Below are 21,956 nucleotides of genomic sequence, written 5' to 3' on the forward strand. Positions count from 1 at the left end.
CAAATAAAAGCATTGAACATTATGAAATTGAATTTCAGGATCCTTTTTCAGCTTTTTGTTACTTTAAGGTTTATTAAATCAGTTTTGTAATCAGTGCCAGGTTTTCTTAAGTAGAAATACCAAATGAATCATCCATGTGAGAATTTCAGAGTAAATGGTGGTTTTTGGCAGATAATCTTACATAAAAGATGAGGTCTAGAACTTACCAACATGTTCAGAATTTCATAGGTTTATAAACATTTTCCAAAATTCCTTAATATAGATTATTATCTTAAAGAAACAAGAATCTCCTTACTGATGATTCCTGCCAGAAAAACAATTCCCTCAGACACAGGTAAGTGTTTTAGTTTAAATCCTTGTTCAAATTCTTCAGCCGATACCTTTACTTGAATTGTTTCAGAAAATAAAACAAAGTTCAGAATTATAAAGTTATAGAACTTGAAAAATCTTAAGAAATAAATCCACCTCATGTCACATTTTAGGAAACAAAAACCCAGAAAGGTGTAGCGATTTGCCCAAAGCATTTGTTTAGTTTATTTGAACTCTAACTCTAGACTTATGAAAGGATAGATGAATGGGGAAAGCAGATTAAAAAAACTAAAGATGGTCATCTGATGCATAATGACATTCATCAAGTCAACATAAAATCAAGGAAGATTTAAAATCAGTCTATCATCATCATTGCTAAATTCAGTTATGATAGAGTTACAGAAAAATCATCCATTTTTAGAATAACTTTTCTTTCATAGCATCACACCGACTGACATTTTAATTCAAGTTTTGGCATTTCGTGAGATTATAAGCTGTGTTGTACTTAAGACGAAATAGAAGATGGTAAAATTCAAAACCAGAACCCTACAATAGAAGAGACATTATCTAGAATAAAGTTAAATGCCAGTAAGCACTTCAGAATGTACTAAAGAAAGAACAGATTTATCAGGGAATTTTCTGGGAAGGTCTTTCTAGCTCAATTTTTCATTATTATATGTATAAAGTCCTTGTGATAATCTGAACCACGGGTAAATTAACAAAACAGACATGTAAGTTTCTTTCAAGAAAGAAACAATAGGGATAAAAATAATAATAACACTTCTGGTTTATACCATTAACTCTATTTACTGAATGTCATCAGTAAATTTCACCAAGTTTTAAGTCTCAGTGCTAACAGTTTTTCTAAGCATCTAGGGAAACACTGGGCATAAAACTTTCAAATTATGCCAAAGACTAATTAAAATAGATATGTTGTAAATGAAATTAAGTTCAACCATATTACCCATCTGAGGACTGATTTTAAGGTTGTCCCACTCTTAATATTTTTCTATAGCTGTAAAATATAAGGGGATGTCTCTCCTACACAATTCAGACAGGACTCTGAAACTGAAGCCAAAGGTGCACTGAGAGGTCATTATGTTATATGACATGGCTTCTTTAAAAGTCCTGGCTATCTGACATTTGATGAAAGGGCCTGAGCCCTTTGTGACGTGTCTAGATGATTATGTAGCAGTCTGAAGTTGCGGATTTGATATACATCTAACTCCACAAAGTTATATATTACATAACATATATTACATTCTGATAAATCACTGGGGAAAACATGTCAGTTTTGCTTCTAAAGCAAATGACTTTTGATGTTTAGCATCTTATTCTTAGCATGACCTTGACAAATCTGATAAGACACGATTCTCTTTAAGTTACTGCACTTAATGTATGAAGACTACTGCTTTTGCTTTATCATTCTCCTAACTCTAGTTTGGGGATATTTCTTAGATACCTCCATACATATTTCTCCTTGTAGGCACATTTTATAAACTTACAAAGTATCTGCGTTGTTTTTAAATTTTTACCCAAACTAGTAGGATGTAGGTACTTGAGACTGTTTGATTCTATCTGTACAAACACATCACGATGTAAACTCAAGGAGGTGTGAAATTTGACTCAATATATATTGGTTGTAAGAAATGTGTACAATGTACAAACACCAAGATAATTCAAAGTTCCTAAGCTTCTGGTTTTTTCCAGTCTCCAAGTTTTCAGAATTATGCATGCAAACTGACAGTATTTTTTGGTGTGACATACATCTTAGTTAAATTCAACTGAAACTGAGTTTAGGAAACATAGACTGTCCCTGCAATAGAACAGATTATTCATGTAGAAGCATTATAAAAGAGAAACATGTCTAAAACTCAGGAATTACTCTGTAAAAGCAACACAGCCACATTATGCAATCAAATAGCAAAGAATTATCATTTTGCATTGTTGTGTTATTGCCACCACATGCATTTTCAGCCCTCAACTTCCATCAATCACAACAAAATTTCTGGCATTTAGAACTACTTCTCTTGGATTTCAATACCACAGAAATGGAATCAAAATTACTTGTCAGTCAACACTCAGAGGTTGTAAATGGTCTACATTCACGGTTAGATGTCAAAAGGCCAGGAAGAATTAGAATTGAAGTACAGTTTATAAAGATCCTTATTCAAGACGATAATAAATAATTTTTAATTTTGTAAATGCAGAGCATGCATAACTGCCATGCCCCCCATTTAGGATAACCTCCTAAACCTCAGGGACTTCAGCATGTAGCTGCTTTCTCTCTGCGCCCTTAGGCATTTCTGGACATTTTAAATCTATTGGGACAAGTCTAAACCTTACCAGGAACTTAAAGCAATGATCAGTACAAGAAAAATTCTAATTCTCTGCTGTTTAGAGGCTCATTTGCAAATCTCTTCATATAGCTATATCATTTTATTCTACAGGTATCACTGTTTCCAGTTGACAGCAAATAAGACTTCCTTAAATTTAATAGTAAAATTATGAACATGCATCAGAAAAAAAGCATTTGAACTTCCTTCTACAAACAACACCGGGGACTAATCAGAGATAACTATCTAGAAGTCCGCATCAGGAACATTAATCATCAGCACCAACTTGAACATGAACAATTATTTCTTCCAAATGAACTGGCCTCTCCTAATCAGAAAGAAAACACAATTATCTAAACACAACCATTACAACAGAACATATTCTACCCACAGACCGCACTGGCTTGCAAGACACTTTTTTGACTGGCTTGTTAAAATGCTAACATAATCAATTAATTGCACCTAAAATATTAACCATGTGTCTAGATCTGGGCAGGTTATACCATCTTGATGCTATCTGATAGCTATTCTTGCAACAAATCAAGCAAAATGTAGCACTTCAGTACTTACAGACAGCTCACAGAGAACACCATCTGGAAAACCTTTTGCAATTAAGAGTAAAGCTCCACACAGGGTTTATTGTTAGCCCCAGCATGGGAAAAGGAACAGGAGGGTGGAGGGGAGCGCTTACTTCGAAAATGCTCTGAAGCGTAATAATAGACATCCTCATAGCCCTCGTGGTAATCCTCTTCTGGTCGGTACTTTTTCCCCTTTCTTCTCCTAGATCTTCTTATCTGCTTGACAAAACCCAGGAAGCGGTCCATCTCTCACTCACCGCACAGCCTGGCTCAGCCAGCACCAGAGCGGAGCCACAGCCCAGCTGCTTGGAGAGCTGGTGGAGCATGAATGCTCAACACCAAACCTGGGGCTGGGGACGCTACCCTTCCATCTGCCTCTGTGCTACCACCAATGCAGAGATTTTAGCCAGCGGAGAGGAAAAAATAACAGCGATGTGGGTTTACCTTGACAAGATTTCTTATCCTGCTCGATAAACTGTCAAGTGTGCAATTTAGAAAGAATTTTTTAAAAAGAAGGAAAAGAGGGAGAAAGTGAAATGATAATAAAAGACTAAGAGAAAAAATAAACAGCAAAGCTTTGGACTTCAAACAGCTTCTAAACAAAACCAAAAAAGTTCAACAAGAGATTCAGCTGAGACGCGAGGAGTCCCAGCACTAGAATTTCACTATCCAATGTCTCCATCATCACGGGCGGGGGTGTAGGAGAAGAGAGGGGCGGGGAAACTTGTTAGTCAATGGACTAAACCAAAGCTAGAGACTCAACCGACTCTTACACACCTGCTAATCTCACCCAGGAGAGCCTAGCTCCCTTTCTGGCAAAGCACGCGCTAGGGAAACGTCTGGGAAAGCTATTGTTTTGCGACGGGCAGACTGATTAACCCTTTGTGCTCTCCTGCATATCATATTAATGAGCTGCAAAGTGGTTTCATCCATATGCACTGCCTCTTGCTGACAAAAGTGTGCGGTATGTGTTAATTGGAGCAGCAGGGAGAAGGCTCAGCAGCTGCGTTCAAATGGCACACTTACCCACTGGGCATTAATGTATTCCAATCGCTGTTTGATCTAAATATTAAAATGCACTTCACAGAGAGTTTTCTCATAGGCTTAGTAACAGCATACCATAATCAGCAAATAAAGGAAACTGCATGGTTCTGGAGAAAGAAATATAAAAAATCCAACTCTGCTTACACTGAACTCAAATATAAATCTAGCTGAGTTGTTACACTTAAAAAAAAGGTATGAAAACAAATGGGCTAAACAGAAAATAAAATTTAGTTCTTCTTGGAGAAGATGGAAGGAGGGAGAGAAGTTTTGAAAAATGCTCCCACCCTTTCCTTCTTTGTCTCTATAATCACAACCCACCCCCCCTTTTTTTAAGTAGGACAATCAGAAACACTTCAGACTAGACGGAAGAGGTACTCTGAAGTCTAGACAGGTCAATGTTATTCAAGACTAATCTTTTCCTCTCTGGTTTCTTTTGCAGGTCTTTAAATGAATATGAATTTTTAACACCAGGAAAAATTCAACTTGTTTACAATATAATTAATCAAACATGTCAGCATATTACCGACTAAACTAATAATATTCTGCAGCTGCATAGTCCCAGGAATGTAATTTTTAAAAAAGCTTCTTCCTCTATGAAGTTCGTTCAATATCTGTGTGATCTCAAGTTTGTAGGAACATCCCAGAGGGAAGTGATTGCACTCTGCATTATCTGTTCCTAGATTTGCAGGCAATCTGTCTCTCTTCTAGCTTTCCAGTTCTCTATTTTCAGATATTAATTGCTAAAAATGGAGTAGGGAGACATTAACTCAAAGAGGTAAAAATTCATCAAACAAGAATATTTCAGCTCTGAAATGTGTAAAGTTAGACTCAATGATTACATGAATTTCTTCTATTCCTAGATATCTCCTTTTTTAAAAATGCCTTATGAATGAGCCTGAGAAGAGAAACAGAAACTTAACGATGCTGACAAAAAGATACTATAAAATGTTTTACGAACATCTTTAAACAAAAAAAATCATTTGTCTGTAGGTTTCAGATCATTTATTATTCTGACTCCCTCAACCAAAATAAACTGGAAGAGTTTAAAAACAGTGAACTAAAAATATAAAGATCTGGAGTTTAGATCTTGTATTGGTCTCTTAAAAAAAGGATAATAGAAATACATAGCTGTTCCTTTCACTTAATCCTAACAATCTTTATAATGAGGTGATACCTCTATGGATGAGGAAACAAGGTTCAAAGGTGTTTTATTGGTTTATCCAAGATCATGAAGGTAACACAGCCAAGTATTCCCTAGTACCAGGTAATTTTTTCATACAAATTCAGAGATTATCTTGTCTATCTAAGAACTATTTGCATTGAGTGATTCACTGTTTCATATGTATGTCTGCAATTGAAATGGAGTTTGAAAATAGTTGTTGACTTTCATTTTTAACTGGGACTTATTTTTTAATATATCCTGATTTATGTAATTGATTTGTCCAATACACTTGTCCTCCAGAAATTATGCAGGCAAAAAATTTTACCCAACTACACCAGAATTATAAGAACTCCTAAATTAGTGGAGTCCACATTATTTAAGATTTATATTATTAGCTCCCAGTTCAACCTGAAATGGCTGACATTACAGAATAGACGATGCTTTAATACATTTTTGCATAAACCAATCTTAAAACATTCCACTATAGTTTACTGATTTTTACTTTTAGTATTTGAAGAGACTGAGAGTTTCCCAAGCAGGGTAAGCAACCACTTCTCAGGAACCAAAGCAAAGTAAAGTTACCTACGTACCAAACTGTTTTCAGAAATACACAAAAATTATGCTTAAGCACCTTTCTATTATTTTCCGAGTTTTGAGGGATTTTATTTGAGAAGTTAACACTTTGGTATGTGGTTATAATGACAACAATATTACGCAAGATGAGATTTGGTGGTGCTGAGGTAGAGTGTAGAGTTCAGCAGTATACTTGGAGGGGCACGGTGACGTGGAGGAGGTAACAGCCCATTGAAACAATCCCAGATGTGTGGGCAGCAGGAACAGGGAACCTGCTATTTAGAGGAGGTCTACCTGGGACTCAAAAAATGAAGCAATGTGGCCATGTGTGATGTGAGGGAACGGGAGCACTGTGTATGTGTCACAGCCTGAAAGACAGAAGGCAAGACACCTGCTGTCCTGCCCAAGGGGTGGGCGCGAGGACAGGATCCTTTCCTCAGTCTTCCTAGGCCCAAACCTCTGAATTTTTCCCAAATTCTATCCTACATCCTCCATGTTTAGCAACCTAAAATCTTAAGGACTGATGCCATGCAACAATTAGCTAATTCCCCACGACAATGGGCAAATTAGTGGAGTCGAGTTCAAGTCCATTCGGTCCACTACTGTCTCTGTAGAGAATCACTCTTTCACCTCATAACACAAACACTGGGAAGCGGTGCTATTCCCCAGTCACTGCACTCTACAGTCGAAGCAGATGGGACAGTTTAGAGGTTGCAAATGGCACTTCATGGAACGAGTAACCCCACAAATGTGTTTTGTTCGGTGCATACTGGTGTTTTCTTTTTTTAACTGGGCCAACATCTAAGAGTCAGGAATTTCACAAATAAATGAGACATTTGACTTTTTTTCTTGAAAAGTCAAAAGATCTGGCAACTCTGGGCCCGGTTCCAACATGGCAACTATTGATTAGAGCGGAGTGGTGACTTCCATCCGTAAATAAACATGTGCTTTCCACTTAGCCACAGTCCCCTCCCCTGGGCCCAATTCTCTCACTCACTTACCACCTGGCCCCTGTAGGCATTTATTCTTGTGAACCTTGGTTGAGGTATTATCCTGCCACTTCGCAAACACCAATTTCTTTAAGATAAATTTTAGCTCTCTTGTATTTTCATGTAAAGAAAGCAGATTATTATGACAAATTGGTTTTAGTTAAGCTTAATGTTCACTAAACTATAAAATTAAATGTCTCAGAAAAAAACTTGTTCACATGGGAAAATGGGAAAATAAAACAGATTGAATTATTCAACAAAATGTGCTTCAACCAAGAACAGCAAATATATATGTTAGCAAATACTTTTAAAATAGCTAATTCTTTTCTTCCTGGGAAGTAGGCAATTGCCTGAATAGCATTTACATGGTTTCCATGCCCTTCTGAAGTAGATTCTCCATCCCCCGCTAGGAAAAAAGGAAGAGACCAACTATTGAGATTAAATCTTCGATTTACAGTCTTCACTAGATCACTGGGGCCCTTCCTTACATGTTTAGATTGAGTAATGGTTATAGTATTTTCTGAGTAGTAGTATGGGACAGCCAGTCTATCAGAGAAGTCTTTGAGACATTAAATCAGTCTGGCCCTTTTAGATGCCTTGGTGTTTGCAAGGGATGCCAAAAACTGAGGCAGACTCCATGTGACCATAGGGAAGACGCTCAGACATACTGAAGGTAGCAGAGAGGGAAAACACCCTGGTCTCTGGAGGTAAGCCTGTCAGACCCAACGCCACTTCACTGTAGCAAATGATTTGTAATACGCCCTTTTAGTAGTCTAAATGAAATTTATAGGTCATGTGGCCCATGCATGCATAATTTCAACATAAAATGTCTTAATATGTGTAGATACATATTTAACAATAGGTATTTTGTCAATCTGAGGACACTGAGCAGAAGATAGATCCTTGCACCTACTTCTAATGAACAATTTCAAATTTAAGAGATGATCAGAAGACATTCCATACAACGTACAAAGAAAAAGGGTAGAGTCACCAATAGACACCACAGTAAAAATGAGTATGTTCACTGTATATTAAAACTGTGAAAAATACCTTATGTCAAGAGCATGAAAAGACAAGTTACAGACTGGGAGAAAATATCTGCAAGTGACATATCTCATAAGTGACTGTTATCCAGAAAACACAAAGAGCTCTTAAAATGCAACAATAAGCAAACAAACTACCCAATTAAAAAGTGGGGCTAAGACTTTAATAGACACCTCACCAAAGAAGATAAACAGATGACAAATAAGCATGTGAAAAGATACCCACACCATATGGCATCAAGGAAATGCAAATTAAAGCAATAATGAGACAACCATTATTCACCTATTAGAATGACTCAAACCGAAAACACTGACAAAATCAAATGCTAGCAAGGATGTGGAGCAACAGGAACTTTTATTCATTGCTGGTGGGGATGCAAAATGGTACAGCCACTTTGGATGACAGTTTGGTAGTTTCTTACAAAACTAAATATACTATTACCATATAATTTACCAGTTGTGCTCCCTGGTATTTACACAAAGGAGCTGAAAACATACGTCCACACAAAAATCTGCAGTTGGGTTTCTACGGCACCTTTATTCACAATTGCCAAAACTTGGAAACAACCCAGGTGTCCCTTAGCAGATAAGTGAATAAATAAGCTATGATACATCAGATAATGGAATATTGCTCAGCACTAGTGAGAAATGAGCTATCAAGCCAGGAAGAGACATGGGGGAAACTTAAATACATATTGCTAAGTGAAAGAAGCAAATGTGAAAAGGCTATATACTGTATGATTCCAACTGTATGACTTTCTGGAAAAAGCAAAACTCTGGAGACAGCAAAAAGATCAGTGGTTGCCAAAAGTTAAGGGGGAGCAAAGGATGTATAAGCAGAGCACACAGGGTTTTGAGAGCAGTGAAACTATTCTGTGTGGTACTATAATAGTAGGTACATGTTATTATACATTTGTCCAAACTCATAGAAAGTACAACAACAAGAATGAACATGGATGTAAGCTATAGACTCTGGGTGATAATGATGAGACAATGTAGGTTCATGGCTTGGGGCAAATGTTCCACTCAGGGCAGGGGATATGCTGATAGCAGGGAATTCTATGCATGTGTGAGGGTAGCAGGTATATGGGAAATCCCTGCACCTTCTGCTCAATTCTGCTGTGAAACCAAAACTGCTCTAAAAAATAAAATCTATTAAAAATATATTTATGCCTCTTTATATACAGTATATGTCCCTCTGCATAACAGTATTAGCTTTAGGCTCAAATAATTTAAATAAATTTTCACTTGCAGTACTATTTATTCATATAGATATATGAACGTTGTACAGGTGCAGGACACTTTGTGAGAGTTTCTTCCTCATTTCAGTACTTCTAGCACTGCAGGCCTCCATCTACAAAATGCTGGTAGCCCCCTCTTTCCCTCCAACCTTGCCCAGCATTGGGATAATCCAGAATGTCCCTGGGATGGGGGTATAGCTCAGTGGTAGAATGCATGCTTAGCTGGGTTCAATCCCCAGCACCTCCTTTAAAAGAAAAATGTCCCTATAAATTTCCAGTAGGGACATTTTAGGTTGGTTCTTCTGACAACCGCAGAGCTAAATGGTAAATGAACCAAGCAAATGCTGCCCTACCCTTGGAATTTTTCCTGTGTCTTGTAAGACCCCCACCCCCACTTTGCTCTCCATGTTTCAGACACTTTGAACTGTGAAGACTAATTTATCACTCAGGTATTTCAGCGGTTGATATTCAAAGACAGGTAATACCCTAAGAAATATGAATGGTATAATATCAATTCTTCCAATCTTCTTGCTCTTCATGAATTTGTACAAAATTTGAGAGAAACTAAGTTTCAAAATGAATGCTTTAAATTAAAAATAAGTTCTTCACACCGAGTCCTAGGCATTTAAGTCATTATTCTGCCAGTAACTACGCTTAGATTTACTAGAAGGAGAACACTGTCTGTTGGTGTACCAGAATTAAGTCATTGTAGATAAAGTCACCACAGCCCTGCAATCAACCAGTGCTCCAGTTCTCACATTTATCTAAGTAACGAAAACACTTGTTTTCACTGTTAAAAAAATAAATAAATAGCAAACAATAGCTCATGGTCCAAACAGGGCATATTAGAACCTGAAGTAAAATGCTTTCAGTGTACTAGTAAATGTATTCCCAAGCCTCTTCAGGCATAGATATCTGCGTGTAAGGAGACAGCCTCACAGAGAGACATTCGTTGTTCCTGCCAGATAAGAATGCTCAATAAATCTCTTTTGTTGCATTCCTGTGATAGCAATGCCCAGATAGCTTAGTTAACAAAACATACATAATCTACCAACATAAATTTTTTAAGAATTTAGATTCACAAGATTTCCGTGTTAGAAAACATTTCAGAGATCATTCCCAGACCCTCTAAACCCTCTCCCCTACCAACATTCAAACCTGAAGTTCCCACCAGATTCCAGAAATCCCACAAGACTCAGCCTTAGAGCTATCTACTCTGGAGCAGAGTAAAGGCTTCTTCTTCTGCACCTGGATGGTACTTTTGCTTCTGCCTCTTTTAAAGTAACTCCTCCCTTCACAATGTCCCTGGACTCAAAAATCTACTTAGTTAATGCACGGTAGCCATTATTGCTAATTTGAGATATGTAAAATGGTATGCATATTTTTTTATTATCTGTTGTGCTGTCTTTGTTTTATTTCAGGGAAAATTATAAATATATGTTTCATTTACTTATGACTTTTAATTTCCTTTGCTCTTGTTTCCTACAAGGTTCTTTTCAGCCAATTAATTAATAATAGTAGTAGTAGTAGTAGTAGTAGTAGTAGTAGTAGTAGTAGTAGTAGTAGTAGTAGTAGTAGTAATAACAACAAATTTAAGCATCTCTTGCTATGAGCCAGTCTCCAAGAGCTTCATGGACTCATTTAATCCTCCTGACAATTCTGTGAAGTTGGTAATGTCATTTGATCCCTACTCATGGATGAAGAAAGGAGATACAGAATAATTAAGTAACTTGCTCTCACAGCTGAAGGTGGAATATTTACTAGTCTGAAATGAAATGCATAGATGATACAACTGTTACATAGATAATTGAAAATACATATAAGCTCCTAATAATAAACCAGGCGGTTTAGAGTTTATGCTCTTAACTATCATGCTCTGCTGCCCCTCACGAGTTATTCTGCTTTAACAGTATTTTTGAAATGATGATGGTAACAAATTGCTATAGAATTTTAATGTCACTGCATACATGCAAATGAATGATCTTACAGATTTAAAGTTTATAATGTGCTAGAAATGATCTATTTTATAAATATAAAAATGATGAAAATTATGATGAAATGCTTTAGATGTGAAGTTAAAAGTCTGTGAGGGAAATACATTTGATTTTCAAATTCCCTTAGTGCAAAAAAGTTTGAGACCACTGCCTAAACGCAGTAGTGATTCCTTTTCACTTTTGTATCCTTAGCTTGGAGAACGTGTTATTTGTCTGATGAATGGATGAAAGATGGGACAAAGTATGAATAAATGGATGAATGAATAACTGATGGAATGATGGCCAAAGAGACAAGATTCGCCTAACCTTGCTCACCGAGAGTGGGAGAGCTGTTATATAGTGGAAATAGATCTGTGTCCAGTCCCACTGGGCTAACAGGTCGTGGAGAAGACAGGGATGTGAGTGGAGGCATGAGAAACATGAATTTGGGCTTGCTGTCATGACTTCCCAATGACGCTCCAAGAGAACATGCCCAGGAAGCCACTGCCTCTTTACAGGGAGACAGACCTGAAAGGGAGACGTGCAGTGGACCTAAGGCCACTGCTGCAGCCAAGCCCACATGTCTTGCAGCCTGAAGCAGAGCTGCCAGGTTGGACTCAGCCTTGGTTAACCCAAGTGCAAACTCCTTGCAGAACAGTGATCAAGAGAATAAAAATGATTGCTGCTGTAAACCACTGGATTTGGGAGGGACTCGTAATGCAGCTGTATTAGTGTATGCTGACTAGGGTACAACTGCCGATTCACCTAGTACAGTTCATGTTACATTAAAAGGATTCTTTTTTAAAATCTGTCTTTCTATCTAGAGTGGGAGGTACATAAAACAAGAGCCATATCTTATTGACAATTAGATCTTTGGTCTCTGGCACAGTACTGGACACAGAATAGATGTTCAATACATGTTTAAAGATAGAATGAATGTATATCCAGAGAAAACTCTAATTCAAAAAGATACATGCACCTTAATGCTCATAGCAGCACAATTTACAATAGCCAAGACATGGAAGCAACCTAACTGTCCATCGACAGATGACTGGATAAAGAAGTTACGGAATATATATGCAATAGAATACTATTCAGCCATAAAAAAGAATAAAATAATGCCATTTGCAGTAACATGAATAGATCTAGAGATTATCATACTAAGTGAAGTAAGCCAGACAGAGAAAGACAAATATCACATGATACCAATTATATGTGGAATCTAAAATATGACACGAATGAACTTATTTACAAAACAGAAACAGACTCACAGACAGAAAACAAACTTATGGTTACCAGCGGGGCAGGGGGTAGGAGAGGGATAAATTAGGAGTTTGGGATTAGCAGATACAAACTACTATATGTAAAATAGATAAGCAATAAGGTCCTACTGTATAGTTCAGGGAACTATATTCAAAAGCTTATAATAACCTATAATGAAAAAGAATATATACACATACACATATATATATTATTTTTTCAAGAATGACAAGAAGTGTAGAGTTTGTTGCTAAGTCTTTGAAAATAACCAAATAAGTTTTGTAAGTGTTCATAATATCCAGCAGGTGCTTAAATTAATTTTTTCTGCACCAATGTTACTACGTGGGTACACAGTATACTGAACAAGTATGTAGTTCATATGCCTTTTAAGTATCTCAGCGTTGGAGGATGCTGCAAGTAAGGCTAAATAAACACAGAAAAGTATCTTAGTGAAATTTATAATTGTGTTAATTTACTATGGCATGAAATAAAAGGAGAATGCTATTCTGTTTATAGTTGCACCCATATACTACGACCCTACTAAGCTCCAGATTCACTTAACTACATTCAGCTTCCTACCACGAGGCATAATAGGCATCTCCAAGATAACAAGGTCAGAAACTCTAGACACAGCCCTCAAACCTGTACCTCTCATCATAGTTCCCATCTTAGTCAACAGTATCATCCTTCTGTTTGTTCAAACCAAAAGCTAGAGTCACCCTTGATTCCTCTCCGTTAGACCACCCACATCCAATTTATCAGCTATGCCTTCAAAATGTATCCCAAACCGACCCACCTTCCTATACTCCATTGCCGCCCCAAAGCCAGCCAGCATCCTTTCTAACTAGGCACCCTACTTCACTCTTGCTCTATTTTCCATACAATACCCAGAATGATCGCCCTAAACATATATCAAACCCTGTCACTTCCCTTCTTAAAACTCTGCAATGAGTTCTATGTGCTCCTAATGCACATACAACAAAACTCCACAACCCTTACCAGGGCTTTTGAAACCCAAGCTGAGCTGGTTCCTGATACCTCATTTTTTTTTTTTTACATTTTTTTATTGAGTTATAGTCATTTTACAATGTGTCAAATTCCAGTGTAGAGCACAATTTTTCAGTTATACATGAAGATACACATATATTCATTGTCACATTTTTTTTTCCCGCTGTGAGCCAGCACAAGATCTTGTATACATTTCCCTGTGCTAAAAAATATGGAACGCTTCATGAATTTGCGTGTCACCCTTGCACAGGGGCCATGCTAATCTTCTCTGTATCATTTCAATTTTAGTACATGTGCTGCTGAAGCGAGCACCCCTGCTACATTTTTAGCTTCTGCTCTTATTACTCTCCACAGGGACCTTTGCCTGTCTCTGGGAAAATGCCAAGCCCAGGGCCTCTCTCTTCCCGTTCACTCTGCACCAGAGGTAGTGCCCCGAGATGTCTGCACGGACGGGTCTTTTTGTATTGCTGAGGCCTCAGCTCAACTTCTGTCTCTTCCTGGTGAGGCCACCCCAGATCCTTCCGTTGTGATACAGCCCCCCAGTCACTTTCCCTCACATCCCCTGTCACTTCTCCCTGTGGGAAATTGCTTTGTTTCGTGCTGTGCTTACATGTATGTTATGTTTTTTCTCTTCTAGGAGAGGATCTCTGCGAGAGGAGGGTCTTTACCCTCACAGACACTGCTCTGTCTCACGGGTGTGAACAGTGTCTGGCAATACAGACAAACGTTAAGCATTTATCGAAGGAATGAATCAGATTTAGTGTGAGATGAGCACATACTGTCCAAGGTTCATGGAAACATCCTAGTTAAATTATATAAAGGCCTTTAAAATATCCTTCCTAAAAGTGTATTAAACACCAAGATCAGCCAGCAGGAATATAAAATAGGGCCAGTTCTAATGACTGGTCGGCACAGGCATGGATTACGTAGTTTGCATGTCACCGGTGCTAAATACACTCTGCAGAGTGAATAAATGAAACTTTAAAGCTATAGACATTCCAAAAGCCCTTTTAAGCTAATGGTTTCAAACTTTTCACTTACAACTAAAGCTAACTGCAAGCAGAAAGATGGCTTTGAATTTCCCCTCTCCTGTGGCACACCCACTGCTTAGTAAGTACTGAGTGTGTAACACGTAAGAAGGGAATAATTGAGCGAATAAATGCACAAATAAGTGAATGAACCAGCCAAAGGTTCAATTACGAAAGTGGAGAGGCAAGAACGTAGGTTAATACAAGTTGCATAAACAACTCTTAAAAAGTCAACAACTCATACGAACTTTGATAGCAAACCAGACTAGCGTGCCTGTAAGTGACAGCTAGAATTGGGGTTCTAAGGAACCGCTGTAAGAGGAAAAGGTCAAGAAGCTAAGGTGAATGATATGGCAAAGCACGTACAGGAAAGAAGCGGAATTTTTATTAGTCATCACCACTCGAAAAAGAAGTGAGACTATATAGGATATTGTTTTAAATACCAAGAAAATGTTCCCATAGCCAAATGAATCGGTTTAAAAAATAAAACAACAACAAAAACCCTTAAGCTTTCTGACATGCAATGCTCTGGTAAAATGAATCAACCAACCAAGAAACATAAATAAACAAACAATGTATGCCATTTAAAAATAGACTTTTCCTGCTCTCTCATAGCCTGGAAGGATAAAACGGAGGGAGGGAGAGAGAGGAGGAGGAAAGGGAAGGGGAGGGGGAGCACTTTGGGGGGAAAGGAGGAGGGCAGAGGGGGGATTGGGGGGAAGGGAGTATGGGAGAGAGGGAGGGCAGAAGGAAGTATGAATGAATTCCCAGGCAATAGAAGCCACTCGGTCATACATTGTTCAGAACCATCAATATGGTGCTTAAATAGATCCTAAGAATTCCCACAATTACCTGTAAGGACTTCATAATCCACACTATTTTTCCTTCATCACTTGAAAGCATCTGGCTGTATAAAAATAATAACATCTTGCAGCTAGAAGAGACTTTCCAGTCTAAATCTTTCTATCTACATTACATCTTCAGGGAAAATACTAATTCTGATCCTTGGCAAATTTTTGAAACACCTATAATATTCAGATCGCACATTTAGGATTGCAAATTTGTAAATTATTTTTAAGTTTTACTTTTTAAACTCTCATATACTTCTTCCACACATAGCTATTGATTGAATATAGTAATTAATTTTACAAGGTGGAAAAAAATAGGAAAAGTCTTTAGATACTGAAAAGAAGAATCTCAGATATCCAAATACTTTAAAGCCCAATATATTTGGAACCTCAGAATGACTGCCTGACATTTCATTTTGCTAGAAGTCTAAACAACCACAATAAATTTACAAATGCAGACATGCCACAGTTAAATTTCATTTCACGCTCAGTAAGCAAACATTATCAAACTGAAAGCACTGTCCTCCACTGTCTTTTTAACTCAAAATCTTGTAGCCAATGGATGGTCGACCTTGAAGTATTTCACAGATGGATGAATTGGCTTAGTTTATTCACCAATTTGCAGACTAGCAAACCTAGGCTGTATGTATTACTGTTTAGGCAGGTGGCTCTATGTTTTATTTAATAAACAACACAAATAATTAGTGATTAGACAGAATCAAATTAGAGACCCAATTAAGAATTATTCAAGGGAGAAGCCTTCTAAAAATAATGAGTATATTTTCCTGCATTCAAATTTCTTTAGAAGCTTGATTCCGCTTTCATTTGTTAATGGCAAATTTCTTTTCTGCATCAGTTTCAATGCATCAGTTTCAATGAAAGCAAGAAAATATCTTCATTGAAGAAATCATCAGATTATACAAGGGTTTGGAAATTAAATGAGGATTGAGTGCTATAGCGTGCTGGGTAACCACTGTATTTATCAGTATTTATCTTCATTTTTAGATTATACATAAAGAGAAAGCTTTCTTTATTTAAACATACTTGGCTTTATAATACTGCTCCTTCATTTGTCATCTGCATTTATCACTCAGTAAATGCAATAAAGATACAACATTAAAACACATAGGAAAAAACCCTACTTGTAACGTACTTTATAATTTTGATGCCAAATTCCCACTTAGTATGTGAGAACCTTCTGTTGCATTTTTATTTATTAAGTTTTAAAACTGTCACATAATAACTTCCAATTACAAATTATTGAAAAGGCAAATTATTGATGCAGATTTTACATCAGGGATAAAATTTCTTTGACTAATTAAACATTAAAACTGACAGATGTGAACTAAAGAAATTTTCTTTAAAGTTGCAATACACTCTACTCCCCAGGACAGAAGCTTTATCCTGTAAAACCCAAGATGTTAGTTTTATCATGATTTGCATCTAATCCTAGTGGGTGCTGCAAGTCAGTTATCCATATCCATATTGACTTTTCTTTCATATCTCTGGTGCACCACTGAGTAAACTTCTTTCCATAAGCAGTAGGTTATTCAAACTCTCAAGAAGTGATGTAGCTATTTTAGTGACACAGTTAAAATTGAACTGTTCAAAGCCCACCTATGGACAAGGATATCTAAGTATGCACTCTTCTGTAATGCATTATTAAAGAAATAAAATTCAATTATTTTTGTGTAGTAATGACTGTCAAAGTTTAACTGGCAGAAAATATTCATTAACGCTATCACAGCTGCTCTTTGCACAAACTTGTAATCATCAGCTTACTTAACTGTAAGTTCAAGGGCAAACCTGTCCTTTTCACTGCTGTGGACTGAATGTCTAAGCATATATTACTCCCTTTATTCATTGGTTCTTTCAACAAAGAATTCATTGAATGCTTACTATGTGACTAGTGGCACTGAGTACCACTGATACCTTAAAATCACTGGAGTGCTTGTAACTTTTTGAATTAAGGTTCCCTCTGGATATATGCCCAGGAGTGGGATTGCTGGATCATAGGGTAAGTCTATTTTTAGTCTTTTGAGGAATCTCCATACTGTTTTCCATAATGGCTGCACCAAACTACATTCCCACTAACAGTGTAGAAGGGTTCCCTTTTCTCCACAGCCTCTCCAGCATTTATTGTTTGTGGACTTTTGAATGATGGCCATTCTGACTGGTGTGAGGTTATACCTCATTGTAGTTTTGATTTAAAAAATAATAAAATAGTGCCATTTGAAGCAACATGGATGGGCCTGGAGATCATTATTCTAAGTGAAATATGCCAGAAAGAAAAAGAAAAATATCATATAATATCACTTATATGTGGAATCTAAAAAAAAGAACACAAAGGAACTTACTTATAAAACAGAAAGAGACTCACAGATATAGAAAACAAACTTATGGTTACCAGTGGGGAGGGGGTAGGAAGGGGTAAATTGGGAGTTCGAGATTTGTGGATACTAACTAGTATATATAAAATAGATAAACAACAAGTTTATACTTTATAGCACAGGGAACTATATTCAATATCTTGTAGTAACTTATGATGAAAAAGAATATGAAAATGAATATATATATGTTCATGTATGACTGAAGCACTGTGCTGTACACCAGAAATTGACACATTGTAAACTGACTATACTTCAATAAAAATAATGTTAACAAAATTAAAAATAAAGGCAGATTATCAGAGTAGATTTAAAAAAAATTAAAAATTAAATAAAAAACAGACAACGACCACATCTTAATGAAGCTTAAATAGGGGGAAGGGGTGACAAGTTTGCAGAAAAAGTAAATAAAGAAAAGTGGTAAAAAGGATCTACAGATCAATATTTATATCCTCTATTTATATATAGATATATATAGTAAGTGCTCCAAACACATTTGTTTTAAGAATGAAGCAATTAGGGGAGGATATAGCTCAGTGGTAGAGTGTGGGCTTAGCATGTACCAAGTCCTGACTTCAATCCCCAGTACCTCCATAAATAAATAAAAACCTAATTACCTCTCCCCAAAAATTTTTTTAAAAAGAATGAAGCAATTACTATTTAATTCAATGAAAAGTCTAATCTTATTATAAGGCATCACGTCAGTGATTCTCAGGGGAAGGGATTCATAAGTGGGAGAGAGTCAGAATCATCTGGGGGGTAGTTTTTTCTGATTCACAATGACCCTTCAAAACCCAGGTCAAGGAGTCCTTCCTCCAGGAAGGCTTATCTTTTTTGTGTGATTTTGTTTGTTTGTTTGTTTTTAATTGAGGGGGAGGGAATTAGGTTTATTTATTTATTTATTTAAACTGGGGATTGAACCCAAGACCTCATGCATGCTAAGCATGTGCTCTACCACTGAGCTGTACCCTCCCCAGCTCAGGAAGGTTTATCTTATGTGCACCCTCCCCCCATCTCTTCCAAGGGGTCCTGTGCTTACCCTACTAGTTAGGACACTGGTTCAGGTGCTTTAGCAAATCAGTAAGAGTGCTTAAACACGATGAGGGGTTTCTTTCTTTATCATATTAGGATCTGAGCTGGCAGATGGTGGGCTGGGGTTGGGAGAGAGTAGGTGGGGCTGCTATAGGAAGTCATCCAGGGATCTGGGTTCCTTCTATCTGAAATGTTAGAGCTTGACGCGCTATCCTTACAGCTGTGAGTGTGACCCGTCACCACCATGGCCAAGTTCCAGCCCAAAGAAGCAGAAAAGTGGTCAAGTTCCCTTTTGAGAACAAAACCAGTAATTGCACATACTACTTCTGCTCGATGTCATTATTAATAGTGGCCACACCTTACTGCAATGGAGCAAGCGAAATGCAGTTTCTCCAGCTGAGTGGTCATGTGCATAGCTGAAACATGGGAGTTTCTATTACCAAAGAATGGGTGAATGAGTACTGGAAGATACCCAGTTTGTCTCCCCTCACTTACTTTATTATAGCATTATTATTCTCTGTTGTACTTTAGACCTTATTTGGTCTTCCCTGAGCTGCTCTCAAAGTCCATTCAGCAAAGACCAGTATCCTGTTCCTCTCCATTACCCTGGTACCTAGCATGGAGCCTGGCCTCTAACGAGCACTCACTCCTGTGTACTGACTCTACTACAGGCTCTCTCAAAATTTCATTTTCTTTTTCAACAACCTAGTCAGCTAGGTAAAGTAAACCCACTTTATAGGTGCTGATCTTTATAAACATTTCCGTTTAAAGGCTCAATAAATTATGGCTTCAGTGTTTGAAATCAAACTTGTATGACTCTTCAAATCCTTTCTGTTACAACAAACCATGCTGGTAGATTTTAAGTAAACACCAAAACTTGAGGCTATTATTTTAAAATCTGACCTCAAAAACCTTTCATTAGAGATGTCTTAAAATCTTCAGGTGCTTATTGTAATATTAACAGCCTTAGTTTTAATCCTATACCAATGCAAATTTTCTGAATGACAAGAAACAAGAATTCTGATGGTTAAAGACTATGAAGTTCTTATAGAATTTGGAATAAAGAAACTAGATCCTCAGCCACTTGTGCTCATTAAATATCACTATATCATTTGTCTCATGATTAAGCTGGTTACTCTTTATATGCTGTACTAGAGAACTGTGGGGTTTATACTAAATTAAAAACACAACATGTAATCTATCCTGTTAACAGATTTTTATTTAGTTAGTTAGTTGAAACATAGTCAGTTACAATGTATAATTTCTGGTGTATGGCCTAATATCCTAGCCATGTGTGTATACATACATATATATACTCATTTTCATATTCTTTTTCAGTAAAGATTTTAAAATATACAATACAGCATTATTAACTATAGACACAATGATATACAGCAAGCTCTATAACTTATTCACCTTACACAACCAAAACCTGTTGGTGGGAACGCCAATAGTGCTGCTGCTATGAAAAACAATATGAAAGATCTTCAAAAGATTCAAAATAAAGCAACCATATGATCCAGCAATCCAACTTCTGGATCTTTATCCAAAAGAATTGAAATCAGAATTTCAAAGAGATATCTGCACTCCCATGTTCATTGCAACATTATTCACAATAGTCAAGATGTGGAAACAACCTAAATGCCCGTGGACGGGTGAATGGAAAAAGAAAATATAGTATATACCTACAATGGAATATTATTCAGCCTGAAAAAGGAATTATATTCTGCAATATCATCACATCTTAACCTATTCAAGGCACTAGATCTTTGAAGCAAGATGTAAATGAAGCAACATTTGCAAAATATTGTTCCTCACAAACACTTCTTCCTCAGAAAACAAATAGGATTTTATTCAAGAGTTTGAGAATCACCAAGTAAAACAAAATGAAGCATGTTTTTCAACTGAAGGACTTCTTAGGGCTTCTAAGTCACTGTGCATCATGACTCTCTGATAGGGAGTAAACTTATTCACCACAGTATATGTTTTTTCCCCATGGAACCTCATCTTAAGTGGGTTCTCAAACTATCTGGTCTCAAGAACCCTTTACCTTCTTAAATATTATTGAGAACGTCAAAGGGCTTGTGTTTACATGAATTACATCTATTGATATTTACCATAAGTAAAATTGAGAATTTGAAAGTATAGTTATTACTAATTTATTTTAAAATAACATGTTAACATAACTAACATATTTTATGAAAAATAACTACATTTCTCAAAACAAAAAAATTTAGTGAGAAGATTGGTACTGTTTTATATTTTACAAATCAAATGCATAGCCGAATGAGAAAGGCTGCATTTTCATGTTGATGCTGCATGTAATCTGTTGTAATATGTTGTCTGATCAAAGCATACAAACAAAATCCAATTCACACGGACATAGAGTTGGAAAAGGAAGGAGAATTTTAATAGCTTTTTCAGATAATTGTGAATATTCTTTGATACTACACCAGAAATCAGCAAGAGGTAGTTTCTTAAAGATTAGTTGCTATGTGGAGCCTGAAATTTTGTCAATGAACTTTCTGTGTTCTCTTACATTAAAATCCATTGGTCTTATCCTTTGAGTGAATCTTTACATATGATTTTTTTAAACTTTTTTTTTTATTGAGTTAGAGTCATTTTAGAATGTTGTGTCAAATTCCAGTGTAGAGCACAATTTTTCAGTTATACATGAACATACATATATTCATTGTCACATTTTTTTTTGCTGTACATAAGATTTTATAGCACCAGGCATTAGTCACTTGGAAAATATTGCTTCAGTGAGTACTGTAGGTCTTCCAAATGTAGATATGTTTCATTATACTATATCAAAACATCACATTAATTATCACCACTCATCTCAGAAAAGGCATTAAGTATTACTGGGAAACTGTCAAGCTCATGATGGTGGAGGTGGATACAAGTGTCCCAAACTTCCAATTTTCACTTGAAAGCCTGAATTTTATCCTTGGCAACAAATGTTATCTGTCGTAAGCCTTGAAGTGACAGGTTCATTTTGTTCATTTTCAAGATACTACGTGCCGAATACACAAGTCTGAATAACCATAGTTTGCCTGTCACTTCTTTCAGTAGAATGTTATTCCATGGGAAAGTGGCTAGTTCAGTTCACAGTTCAAACAATTTGGCAAATGCTTTTCCT

At 36.7% G+C, this 21,956-nt stretch overlaps 1 protein-coding gene and 1 non-coding gene across 2 annotated transcripts in view; both read right to left on the minus strand.

Moving 5' to 3' along the window:
• The window catches only part of GRIP1 (glutamate receptor interacting protein 1), a 614,867-nt gene that overhangs the window by 374,066 nt on the left and 218,845 nt on the right, over window positions 1-21,956 (minus strand).
• LOC116667850 lies at window positions 13,722-13,828 on the minus strand. The gene has a single exon (XR_004324904.1). It is a non-coding gene; the product is annotated as a U6 spliceosomal RNA (small nuclear RNA).

The sequence above is a fragment of the Camelus ferus genome, chromosome 12 (genome assembly GCF_009834535.1).
Source record: "Camelus ferus isolate YT-003-E chromosome 12, BCGSAC_Cfer_1.0, whole genome shotgun sequence".
Taxonomy (NCBI): domain Eukaryota; kingdom Metazoa; phylum Chordata; class Mammalia; order Artiodactyla; family Camelidae; genus Camelus; species Camelus ferus.